The following is a 14,419-nucleotide window of genomic DNA, read 5'->3' on the forward strand; positions in this document are numbered from 1 at the left end:
TGATCCGCGCGGTGTAGTGTTTTGTCAATGATCTTTCGACGTGCTTGTTAAACCGTTTGTTTCGGTCCCGAAGTGAAAATCTTCATAATGTTATACACTGTAATAATATAATGTGACTAAAATATACATTATACGTGTATATATAGATAAAAAAAAAAACGAATTCATCATAATCCGTTTTTTTTTTGCATTTACGCTTCCGAGATTGTTTTTTTTTTTTCCAAACAATTTCGTATACAATAATAATATATTAATATAGGTACGAGTGTATCGCACGAAATAAAACGATAAAACGCTTCTCAACCGGACGCATCATCGTCAGTCGTGTCCGAATCATCGGCGTCGTCACACCGCTGGCGGGCGTAATCTGACTGTAACCGCCGTTTTGATTCCAGAAGTCGGTCCCTTTCCGCCCGTAATTCGTCAGTTCTCGTCCTCAGGTCCTCGATCTTCCGGTGGTACGATTGGATTTCCGTCAAGTCCTCGTTGTCCGGCCGCATGCGCTCCCGGATGAACCTATAATCGTTGTATACGTCATATTATGATGTTACGAAATATATATATATACTATACTATGTATGGATATATTATAATTATTTAGGTATAGCCAATGACTAAGTATAATTTGTAATTCATATAATTTATAGGCATGTCAACCGAGTGTTTGAAGTATGATGACTATATCGGAGCGTGCGAAAACTGATCAAATCTTAAACAACATCCATTATTTGTGCCACATTCTATCTTATATATTATATAGAGGTAAATACTCTATCGGGTCGTCGGGTCTTTTATCGGCCTGGCAGAGTTCTAACACGGTGTTCGCCAGTGCTGCCGACACGCCGTTGTCCGTTAAGAAATCGCTAAACTCGTGTCGTTTCCATTTATCACGCCGCTTTCCACAGTCCTAAAAAACCGTCGGAATATAATTACCGTGACCGATGATCGCACGTTATTGGTTTTAATTTTCCATTTACCTCGCTCGGAGTTGTCGCCAAATAATTGTCGTTAGCACTCATCTCGGCGTAGGTATAGTACACTGTTTCGTATTATATATTTACCTTTTTTTCGGTTATAAGTTATAATACCTAAATAGTATACACTACAAAAGTATTGCATACCGTTGTTATTTTTGGGCGCATTAAACACGACGGAAACCAAGGCGATTCGCGTGGATTTAAGTTTCGCCGCATCGTGTAATATGATTTATATTATACCTATGTATATTTTTTAATAAAAATAAATATATTTATATTGCCAGTGTTAAATGTTGGCACGTTGGGTGCAAGTAAGATTCGTACAGATGCGGTACATTGTATTATCTGAAATTGCTCAACACTGCTGCAGAGGTATTTATTGAGATTATTATAAAACCAATTTTTTTAGTTTATATTTAAAGTGCTACAGCCAGTAGAAATTGATATGATATAATATATGCTATTAAATAATATTATTATAATATTATATTTGATGGAAAAAATCGAACGTGTTTAAAATGCATCGGTGGTGTCGTGCAATACACGCGTGAACGATGACGCGATACGATGATAACGATGATGATAATGATAATAATTGTAATAATCGCGTGATCGTCGGTAATCGTCCGCGGGCTGCAGAAGGTGGCGAATAGCCGATGTTGCGGTGCCGGTAAAACGTAATCACAATAATAACCTAACCGACCGCAGAAAATCGTCCGATCGTGACACAGCCTCCGCCGCCGCCGCCGCATATACCTGTTGTACGATAGCATGATATTATTATTACGCCCGCCGTCGCGCCTTCGCCGCGAACTATCGCGTCTTCTCGTCGCCTCCGTCGCGCCCCGTCCGGTCCGGTCCGGTCGTGACGATGACCGCTGGCCCAACCGTCATCGTCATCATCGCCGTCGTCGTCGTCGTCGCCGTCGTCGTCGTCGTCGTCGTCGTCGTCATCGTCGTCGTCGCACCGCACACACATAATATATTTTAATACCACCGCTGGCACCGTCCGTGTATAATAATACACGCATGCGACGACCGGGTATACATATAATACGCGTGTGCTGGTGCGTGCGCGTGCGTGTGCTTACGACCCCGGAGGCGGCGAGTCGTCGTGTAATTAACGTTATGACTTTGACAAATAATAATAATGGTCTCGCGTTACTCGGAATGCGGCGGCCGCAGGTCCCGGCAGCATTACACACACACACACACACGCGCGCGTGTGACCACGTATCTATATAGGTAATAATATATTATATATATGGAGTCGGTTTTTTTTTTTTTTTATTTTACGATCCGGACACATCAAAATCACACACTCGCGCGGCCGTGATTGTGACCGTCATCATTACTCGCGTACCTATAATAATATAATACATAATAATAATAATATAAGAAAAAGTCACTATATATTTTATAATAATAATAATAATAATAATGTATAATAACTACGCCAGCGCTGCAAGCGGGACAGACAGACACACACACACACACACACACACACACTCACACACACACATAATATATATATATATATCATATTATATAGATTAAAAAACTAGTCGCGTCGTTCTGTGTGTCTCATTCCGTTTGTCCGCCGCCTTTGCAGCGGTAATTACCGCGCGCGATGTATACACATAATATTATATTATATTATGTCCCGCAGCGGCCTCCTAAAAGCGCGTTTTAATTGCGCGCGCGCACACGAGAATAAAATCCAATCTCTGCGCGCGCACACGCACACGCACGTGCACGTGGGTTTTATTACACACGCTCGGGCCGAGTGTATTGCACACATTTACGCCGTACCACTGTACGGGCATAATATTTATGTATTGATTTACGTTTCGTCGTATAATAATAATTGTCGGCGGCGACGGGTCGCGAAATAAACATTTAAAATTAAAAAAAAAAAAAAAAAAAAACGTCCGAGCGTATATCATACGCACGTAGTAATAATAATAATAACAATAATATATAGGTACGACGCGTATTTGCGGGTCTCTCACGGTCGACGGCGGCAAACTTGTCACACACCGGCGTGGCTACACCGGTGTAGTAGAAAGGGTGTGCGGGGGCGACGACGACGACGACGACGAGAGGACTTCCCGCGGCGAACAGCGCGACACACCACCCCGCGGGGGGCGCCCGTTGGTCGCCGACGCCGCCGCCGCCGTCAAAGAGACCGCACCTATTTTCTTTTTAAATTGGAATCATGTCATTCCCGCTGTTTATTTATTGTTTCGAAACCGCATTAATAGGACTCGGCGCGAGTGTGTGTACCTACCTACCTACCTACCTGTATATATACACACACACACACACACATATATATACAAGCAGTTGTTGTTGTTGCGGGAGACTGCGCGCGGAGGGACCACGGGAGAGATGAGAGACGACGGAAAATAAAATAATATTAATAATATTGTGTCGTTTCGGTCTGCGGGCGCGCACGTATAGCCTGGGCGTTACCTGCTCGCTGCAGACGGTCGTCGCGTCTCGTATAATATAATAAAGCGGCGGCGGCGGCGGTGGTGTCACTATACGCGCGTACACAATACGCGCCGCCGCTCGTCGGGCTATTAAAAAAAAAAACCCAACGAAATAGCCTCTCCGCATCCTCTGGGCCCGGCAGAGGTTGATTAAAAAATAAACGATTTTTAATCTATAAGTGGTTTTTTTCCTACATACGAAATTTACGTACACACACACACACATATATATATATATCGACGGCGGTGGTGTATAATATATAATATAATAATAATAATAATATATATATATATCATATACGGCGCGCGTGGATAACCTAACCTAACCTTATGATGTAGCGGTGCGGAGAACAAATCGATTTCGCATCGACCCGCGTAGTAATACATAATAATAATATATGGGTACACAATATTTAATATGATATTATATACTCACCTGTTAACGATATTTTATACAGTATATTGTGTACACGGTATGTACGCACCATCCATCCGACGAAAAACGGAAAATATCGTATTATCAAGTATAATATGCAGTTACTGCAGGCTGCAGGGTCGCCGTCGTCAATCATCGGATTTCGGTACATTAATATATCAATAATATTACATGTCTGCTGGTTTTCTAAGTTTCAACGATCGACCCTCAATCCATGCAATATCGGACAAACGGTTTTCAGTTTTTACGCTTGACAACGACGACTAATCGACACAACGTCCCTGTACAGTGAACAAGCGCGTAATAATTGTTGTTGTCGTTGTTTTTTTTATACCAAAGCGGTGTATCAACAAGTGTTCTTAAAATGTGCGCGAGTGTACTTCTACGTGTATATACAGTTGTAAATGGTAAAAGTGCCCCATTGTGTGCGGCAATGTCAACCACTTTATTTCCCCTCGCGTATTACACAAGCGACAACCGCCACGCGGTACAAAAAAGTCAATAAAAAAACATAAAAAGAGGGTAAATCCGTCCGAGGGAAACGTTTACGACGCGCGATTTTCCCCTAGGCCGATAAAAAGAAGATTTCCTTTTCTTTTTTTTTTTTATTATTTTGACACTTACACGACTAATCTTCCGCCGGTATTTCCCCCCCGCCGACTTTATTGTTTCCGATCTTGTAATATAAAATGGTTATACCCGCGACCTTTTGCTGCTGCTGCTGCTACATTCATGCAATACACACATAAGCACAACCCCGACGCGTCTTATTGTTATAATAATATAAGTGCGGATCGTATTATTATGAGTTATTAATAACCGACAACCTTTACGATCGCGCGCCAACAAATAATAATATAGTGTAATAATATAATTTATACTATATAATATAATATATACGTTACCCCTACTGATAAATGACTGTGGAAAATTATAAACAAATATATATAGGTACGGTTTTGTACAGTATTGTTGTTTATATATACATATTAGTGACTGCGCGACTGGTTCAAAATAAAAAAAAAATTTTGACAAATGCTTCTCATCAGTACGTTCGCGGCGGCTCGGAGCTGGTACCTATGTATGCATTATACTTTTCATAAACGACCTTACATAAACCACGGTCGCGGTAATGCGTTATTGACACACACGATCGTGTGTGTGTCTGTGTGCGTATATATATAATAATAACGCGAGCGTATCCGTTCTCCGTCTATATATTATAGACCATCGCCGCGTGCACGCCGGGACCCCCCTCGGGTTTTTGTGATCAATGGCGCTTACGTACAACACATATAATAATATAATATATATATATATATACTCATAATATGCGCGTACACAATATGTACGTGTGTATAAGTTTTCGAGCGGTTTGGACACACACCGCCGAGTGATGTGTATTTCTCGGTGTAGGTATGTCATATTATACATATATATATATATTATGTACGCGTATATATTACACGATATATTATCTTCCTCGTTAAAGTTACATTAAGGGCCGAAACCGTGAAGTAGGATCCGAAAATAATAACTCCACAACACTGTACGTCATATACTGCAGTGTATATACCCGAGTGTGTGCGCCCGCTCTGACCTCTCTGCAGCTCCGCAGCTTCTGACATTGTACTGTTTGTACTTGAGTTTTAGCCGAAACGATTTCTCGAGAATATAACATATATTTATTGTATATAATATTGGTACTCGCTGGCCACAGCGCGTAATGTACCCACACGGCTATATATATACGTTTATATATATGTTACAATTTCGTAACGTGCTCGAACGCGTGTTGTTATTCGACTGCAGGCCACCTCGAGCAGAGGAGGGTCTATTCTCGAAAACGAGCGACAATAATAGTCCCTCACGAATAAAGCCTATCGATTTTTAACAAAATAATATGTTGTTCCACAAAATGTATTCGCATTCGAGATTCGCATGTCGATAAGTACCTAGCTATAATATGTAACACGCGTGTCGTTTGGACAACTGTGATACAAGCTAAAATTGATTTATCATCAGAAATATTATAATTATTATGTTCTTAACTTCTGTTTGTACCTAATAACACTCAATAGAGTTGTTATAGTAGATACTATATCGTAACGATCTACACGCAACTACACACACGCATAATAGTTACACGGTGTTTCTTTTTTTATGTTATTATAACTCCAATTACATTTGTTGTTTTTCGAGTTTTTGGGTTTATGTTAAATCCGGGGTCTCATTGTCACTTCATTTATTGTACCTAATTGGTCAACCATACGATGTGGTTAATGATTACACTGATGCATGATTGTTCATAATATTATGTTCGATTAGTAAATAGTTTATTACTATGCCTATATTATATGGTTATATAACTTGTAAGTTCATAAGCCCCTTTTTTTTGTTATTTTCAATTATCATCATGTTGTCGGTGTGATCTTAAATTCGATTTTTTCTACACACGACATTGTGCCTGTACATATTTTTAGGTATACATAATTATATTGCGTTTGCAGATCGTAGTTTTTTTTTTTTTTTGAGAGCGTAGGCGTGCGTGTTTGATGTACCTATGATATATATATATATATTGCAGATCCGTTTCGGGACGGGCGTGAAAAATTCCGCTTCGGTTTCACGCGATGTCGCGCCGTGGTCGTCGTCGTCGTCGGGTAAACAGTCTCTGTCTTGTCCTGAAAAAAAATCAAATTAATATAATGCGGTGGAAAATGCCCCTCGACGCTCGTACATTCATATATATATATATATATATACCTACACTGAAACGAAAAAATCACAAAAAAATATCTGGACAACGGGACTCGTCACACGCGGCGGCGGGATAGGTAAATAATAATAATATCAAAGAAAAACAGACCATTGCAGTACATTATTATTATTATTATTATTATTACACCGTCGTCGGCGCGGCGGCGTATAGTTCGTCAATCGATTAATTGATCGCTTTTAGACGGCCATTTGAAGGTTCATTTGTTTACGAAATCGTGCGGAACCGCTGCCGGTCACGGTTTATTAGGCGACCGCGTCCACCGCCGCTCGATGACCGCGCCGCACACATTTACACGTTCTTATAAACACATAATGATAATATCCTATACCCAAGTATAATAGGCGTATATTATTATGTATATACTATTATAATATACACTGCACACAATCCGCCGCCGCCGCCGCCGAACAGAATGTCAGAATGAGCCATATAAAAGACACGAGTGAGCTGATGGATAAACGGTATATATTATAAATATATAGATATATATATATTATAAATATATAATTTATATATTTACACGCGGAACACAAACCAGTCACCGTCTCTTTCTCTGTTTCTGTTACTGCTATATACGGACACAATGCATATTATTATTATTATTATTCTTATTACCAACGCGGTTTTTGCTTTTTTTTTTTTTTTTTGTTTACCCTTCCGGCTAACCGATTTTCATTTGTGTATAATTTCGTGTTGCTAATTGCTGCGCACTCGTCGTTGGTCGTTGCCACAGCCGCGATACGTCGTTCTCACGCCGGCCATCAACCATCTGTACTGCAGCATTATTATATTATTCATATATATATATATATTTATACACCGGCGATTTAATCGGAAACGACGAAAAAAAATACAACGAATTTGATATTCTCCGCTCGCGAATAACCGGAAGTATGTGTATAAAATGTAAAACGTCGCGGAGAAAACGTTTGCGCGTACCTATTATATATATTATATGGTTATTCGCATCTCAAGGGCGACGACGCTCGATTTATTCGCGGAGCGGGGGACCGTGCGTCCTTGGCCCGTCACGACGGCAATTCCCAAAAGATCTTTTTCCTGCGTGTAATGTCATAACGAAAATTTATCTACACGTACACATATATTATCATGTGTGAGGAAAATTTAAAATATTCTTTTTGCCCTAAAAAAAAAAAAAAAATGGCGCTATATACGTGAACTTGCGGGTTGGATATAATATATTATATTAGGTTTCTCCGCTCTATTGATGATTATGTACGACGGCTAGTGTACAAAACGTTCGTTTTTGCCCCTTTGATGTGGCTGAAAATACAACCCCCGCGGCGGCGACAACGACGAGCCCCCAGTCTGGAAACGTCGATGAGCAACAACGCGAAGGGGTGTCATTTTAAATTACCTCAATTGCCCTCGGGCAGGCATTGTCATCAGCAAAGAGACCTTTGTTACGGAGCTCATCGTCGCCGTTTATATAATGCCCTTTGGAATTTACATTTTCAATTATTATTAACGAACCCAAGACGCCACTCTTCATATACCATAATATTATATGTATAAAATAAATGCGAACCGCAGCTATTATGTTTTAGATTATTATATAATACATTGATTGTGTTAGGTTTTTTTTTGTCATTTATACCCTCGTCGACCCTCGCAATCGAAATTTGTCAGAGGGCTGCTACCAGCCAATTATCCACGAAAACCAATTAACCCTACTTCAGTTTAATGCTTATATATAGTGTGTATACATATTATATATCTAACTAATGATAAAATATTTGTGCACTGTGCGGATATATATATTTATGTTATTATACTTATTATTATAATATGCTATATCGCGGCACGCGCAAGGTTATGACTGCAGATCAAGTATCTATAAGTACAGTATTTAAGTCGACAAGAAACTTTGAGCGCACGACCGTGGGGCGAAAATACCTATAAATTTATACTTTATATTATTATTATTATTATTATTGCTGCGATATACTTACTATATTCTGTGTGTGTAATGCACGTGAGTGATATAGGTAAATAATACCATTCATGGGAAAATGTTCTATTATATATAGTGCACATAAATGTATAAATATATAATATAATTCGAATATACCTATATACCACCGGTATAGATACGCATAGCAACAAGCGAATACCTCGATCGAGGTACACATACCCATATGATATTATACCTATATAGGTAAGTATACAAATATATATATATATATATATCCATCTCGTTCGCTGGTGGATAATAATATACATAATATATCAAACGGTTGTATAGTATAATAATATGCGTATATTGCATATTATTTTACGATCGGCAGCTGATGTGTGTCGAGCGATGGATAAAAAAAAAAACACGAGTACTTATTACTTATATGATGATGTATGAGGTAGAGGCACCTTACTATCATATTTATATTCGCATGTTTTTCAAATCGCAACTCTGCTTTGTCGTCGCCGGTAGATGGTATATATTATTTTAATCTTTGTTCGACCTTGGCGATATATAGGTGTACCCATACCTATACTACTTGACCGTTGACCGACGCCATCACGTAGTTAATAAACATACATCGTAATTATACATATATGTTAGTATACGTGCCTATATATGTATATAAGTACGAAACAGTAATTTTTTTTTTACAACACCGACTTATACATCTATACTTATACTACACCTATAGGTACGTATATGTATATATATATAATACTATATACGCGACTTGTTATTATATTATTGTTTCGGTTGTATTTCAATTATTTTCGCTTGCGCACGGTCTTCGACGATTTCTCCGGCGCATATACCTGTATTATGGCAACGTGTGCAGTCTGCGCATGTACCTCGTATAATGATACACATAGAGTTTAGATAATATATATCCATACGTACCTACTATCATCATACACCTATAACGAGGACGCGTTTATCAACCGTTTTCCCGTTTTAACCGCGTCGCCCGTCGTTCCGACTACGTGTAGTTTATAATATATAATAGGTAGGTAGGTATATAGGTATATAGGTACCTATAATATACGAGACATATATTTTATATATATATATATAGTCAACAGTTTGATAATTTACGTGACTTAAGCGGCGGCAAGTATAATATATATTTACTATTTTACTCTCTCACACAGTACACACAGAATCAAGACCCGCTAAATTTGCATAAATTATCCACCCATCGCCGCCGGGTCACGATGATCGTTTTACGCGCCTGATGCAGTGATGATGCCTGCAGGTCCTGTGCATTGACATTCTGTGTCCGATGTAAAATAATAATAATTTTTCGCCCAGTCATGACGCAGCGACGCTGCATATAATAATATAATACAATTATTATTATAATAATAATCCTCTGAATAATATTCCGGAGTCACCGTAATTATTATTCTATAAGTTTAAGCCTGTGCAATTGCCCTTCCGTGACATTTTAATACATATACCAAAAACAATTCATTTTAAAACTTGTAAAACGCGAAGAAATGCGAATAAAGTACATATGCAGAGACAACAAATTCGGTTTAGGTGTGACATTCTGGTTATTGGCGCATTGAGCAACATAATAACTATGGTTATATTTACAGATAATATTGTAGATGTACAGCAACTAGTATAGGTATATTATATATAGATTAAAATATTCATAGATATATAATATATTTCGGTTATATTCTGCCTGCGCGGCGTGACGTACGTAATACCTATATATATTATTATTTATAAATATATATATATATATATATCACCAACTCAACAAATAGGTATATGAACACATATTACTATAGGTATATATATAATATTTTAATGTGTAGGCACTTTGAAATAAAACGCAAATTGGGCGTCTCTCCGCGGACGATGGGAAAAACGCCGCCTCCACCGCTGAAGCACGCTGCTCGTTTGCGGTTCTCTTGCGGTCCGCAATCGGACCGCAGCAATCCGACAATCAGACTACTATATAGCAGTGTATATTACGGGCGCGTAATGTCGTAATATTGTAATAATACGTCGTGTGTGTAATTTTTGTCCGTGAGAAAACGAGGCGTATGTATATAGGTACAAGCACCATAATATATAATACGTATGTGACCGGTTTTATAATTTCCAACTATATTATATAGCTAGGGAAATAGCCTCGATATGAGGGTTGTGCACTGTAGTCTGCAGCAGGACAATCGCTCGTCATATTATACCATATATACCTAACATAACCTATGTATATATATATATATAAACACATATATAGATACCTATATATGATAATGATAACATTTGGTGTTATTGTGGTCGCATAAATGTATGTTATATTTGTACACCTATAAGGATCGATACGTTTCTTTTCTATGCCTATAGGTTATATACACAATATATAATATATATTGTGTACCTCACCTAAATATTATATACATATATATAGTATATTATATAGTTTTTAACCGCGCAAGGAAACACGACTGCACCTATATATATAACATACAGATACTTATTATAGGTACTTATATATCTATTTATACTATTTAGGTATATTCTATACGCAGATTTATGTGTGATTAGTATAGATACCTATCAAATTATGGGAAATTAAATAATTATATAATATAATAAAAAACTTACATGCTGACACACACGTATATTACCTATATGTATACCTATATCATAAAACCTTTATATATAATATATATCTAGCCCATAATATATAGATTATTGAAGACATTTATTTAGGTATATATACGTATAGGCACTGAAAAATGTACGCGTTGCTCCAGCTAGCTTTATATAATATCTACCTTTAACCGCTATACATATAAAAATACTTTATAATGTACTTAACTAATGTACCTAAATGATGTTATATATAGGTATATATGGCTGGTATACCTTTATATAATATCTATATACCTACATAGTAATACACAGCGCAGTATATATACCGACGCAATCAAAAAACGGTCGTCGTAATAACGTAATTTTTCTTTTATGAAATATCGTTCGCGGCGTCGTTTTTTGTTGTATATGACAGCAGCAGCAGATGTTTGGCGCGTCCTCTTATATTTACCGCCGCCGTGGTACCGATGGGAAAAAACGACGATGATCGTTTGCAGTTGTGTACAAAGAAAAATACATATTTTTTTTTTATTTTTTCTAAAAACGTAGGTAATACTCTCGTCATAACATAATCTCGTATCTATATGTACCTATGTATAGATTATATGTACATAAACAAGCAATCATACAGGTATATAATATATTATAAGATATATTTCGTAAAATCTTTATACTTGTTCCGTATGTATATATATGCGAACAAAACGCCATTTTTCCCGGCCCGATCGGATGCAATTTTTTCCTTTGTACTGCGCGACGTGTATTCGTCAGTATGTATTTGTATGCAGTCGTCGGCCGATGACTGTGTAGCGGTGCGGTGCGGTGCGCGTCGTGTGTGTCACTGTCGTCGTCGGTGGGAGGAGATTTGTCGCAGCTCAGTGGGCGGAGCGCCGGCCGGTGGTTGACACGGCGTATGACACAACCGGCCGACCAATGGGAACGGCGACGCCGACGGTCGACTGCGGTGCCAGGGGGACCGTTCGGAGACAAACAGCCCACGACAATAATAATAATATATATAATATTATTATATTATATCCGATATCAGGGGACCCCTGCTCGGCCAACCAATAACAGTACGGCGGCACAGCAATCCTCATCGTTGTCGAAAACTCTGTGCTGCAGCTGCGCACTTTTTTTTATTATTATCATCGCATCATCATCGTCCCCGCGCCGCGGATTATTATTTATATTTTATAATAATAATAATAATAATAATGATAATACGAAAATGGATCGTCGTCGTGTGTTTATGGGTATACATAATAATAATATAGAAAACGCGTTTTTATTATTATTTCCAAAGGGGGTCGCTTGTTAAATGCGTGTGATGTGCGTGCAGCCAGTGTACTTGTGCACGGCGCGTATTATGTTCCAGTCCCTTCGCAATCGCGAGATAATATATAATATATCGTATACCTACATAGTGTATATATTCTATGTATATAAATACGCGCTCCCCCTCGGCCGCCAACCCCCTCCCATCTACCGGTCGTGGCCTGGTCGCCATTAGCGCATTGTAAGACCCATATTATACGAGTACCCATATAATACATGCAGTGCAGTATATATGTACGCGATGTAGTCGTCGCGTCATTGCGCGTGCATCGTCGACGACCTTAAAGTGCATATTATTATATGTACATATACGATATGCCTACATATTATATTATTATATATATATATATACCTACAATATGCGCGCCACTCGGTAGATTATTATTTATACGTTTTCAACAATGACGAGACGAATATAATGACTATACACCCCTCGCCTTACCCCTCTCGCGGAGCGCAGGACCCACGACTGCTTCAGTATATGTGTATTACGCCGCAATCGCGGCTGACGAGCACAATGCTCGCTATTAATATATAATAATATACGCACCAAGCATCAGCCCAGAAGTTTTCAATCTCATCGCGCTCGACTATATTATGTATAGTATGATATAAGTATATATGTATACGATGGATATGAGCGTATACGGTTGACAGGTTTCATAATATCAGAAAAATACGCGTTTAATCACTGCTGCTGCTGCTGCTGCTGGCGGTCCGCTGCACTCGATCAACGACCGCGACGACGAGTAGACGAGTAGTCCGTTTTTAAATTATATAGATAGGTAGGTTGGTAGGTACATCATCGTCCTACGTTACTCGTCTATATATACGTATATACTATATACATACACCGATATACGTATATAAGTATATAATATATATATAGGTACAGCTATGGGTTCTCGACGGCTGACAATCGTTATCAATCATGTGCCACTACCCGATCGTTTTCTAACAGACGAATAACTAGATGCCTATAAAATATATGCTTATTGTATGTTATGCACTTAATATGTAAATTGTCGGTATATAATATATACCTAGCTATTTATAGATTATAGATGTAACTAAAATAGGCACCTACAACTACGATATTGGACGAATGTTGGATTTGACGAAATTATAAATTACTATGTGTATAGTATATTTACATATATAGTATATGTTCCTTGACAATAGGTATACTGCTAAAATTATCTAACATAATACATTATGTTATAATATTATAAACATATAACACTCATTCGTTGATTCACGTCTTGTCGTCCGTATAATAAACAATATATTATATTATGTTACATGTAACTATATACAATTCGTTTTTAGTACAAGTCCTGCTGCAGTCATAACGACAGCCATTTTGAAATCAAATAATATGATTCTGCACATATATGTTGATAGAGTGGGAGGGTGGGGGGGATTTGGCTGGGACGCAGTATACGAAAAAAATGTATTATGTAACAATAAGATTTAAACATTTCGAGGCTCGTATAATATGGTCTTTTTGTGTTTTAACAATAATAGTATAGGTACCTACCTTATATTTTATATTATGTACCTATACATATAAAAAAAAATGAACAACAGGAAATACGACCAGAATATTTCAATTGATAAGTTTTTTCTCATTATATTATTAGTTAACTGAGACTGCGGCGCTTCATTCCAGTTGGATTGATTTTGGGACCAAACGCAATCTAACGGTCGAACGAACCGAAATACGCAATACATATAATATGATCGGTTGTCAAATTAAAAAAAAATCTATTGTTAGCGTTCGTCGGAACG

The 14,419-nt window shown here is 38.0% G+C and overlaps 1 protein-coding gene across 2 annotated transcripts in view; it reads left to right on the top strand.

Moving 5' to 3' along the window:
* Positions 1 to 14,419, top strand: part of LOC132948110 (zinc finger protein basonuclin-2-like) — an 81,549-nt gene that overhangs the window by 61,112 nt on the left and 6,018 nt on the right. The gene's annotated exons all lie outside the window — the stretch shown is intronic.

This window comes from Metopolophium dirhodum, chromosome 7, assembly GCF_019925205.1.
Source record: "Metopolophium dirhodum isolate CAU chromosome 7, ASM1992520v1, whole genome shotgun sequence".
NCBI lineage: Eukaryota > Metazoa > Arthropoda > Insecta > Hemiptera > Aphididae > Metopolophium > Metopolophium dirhodum.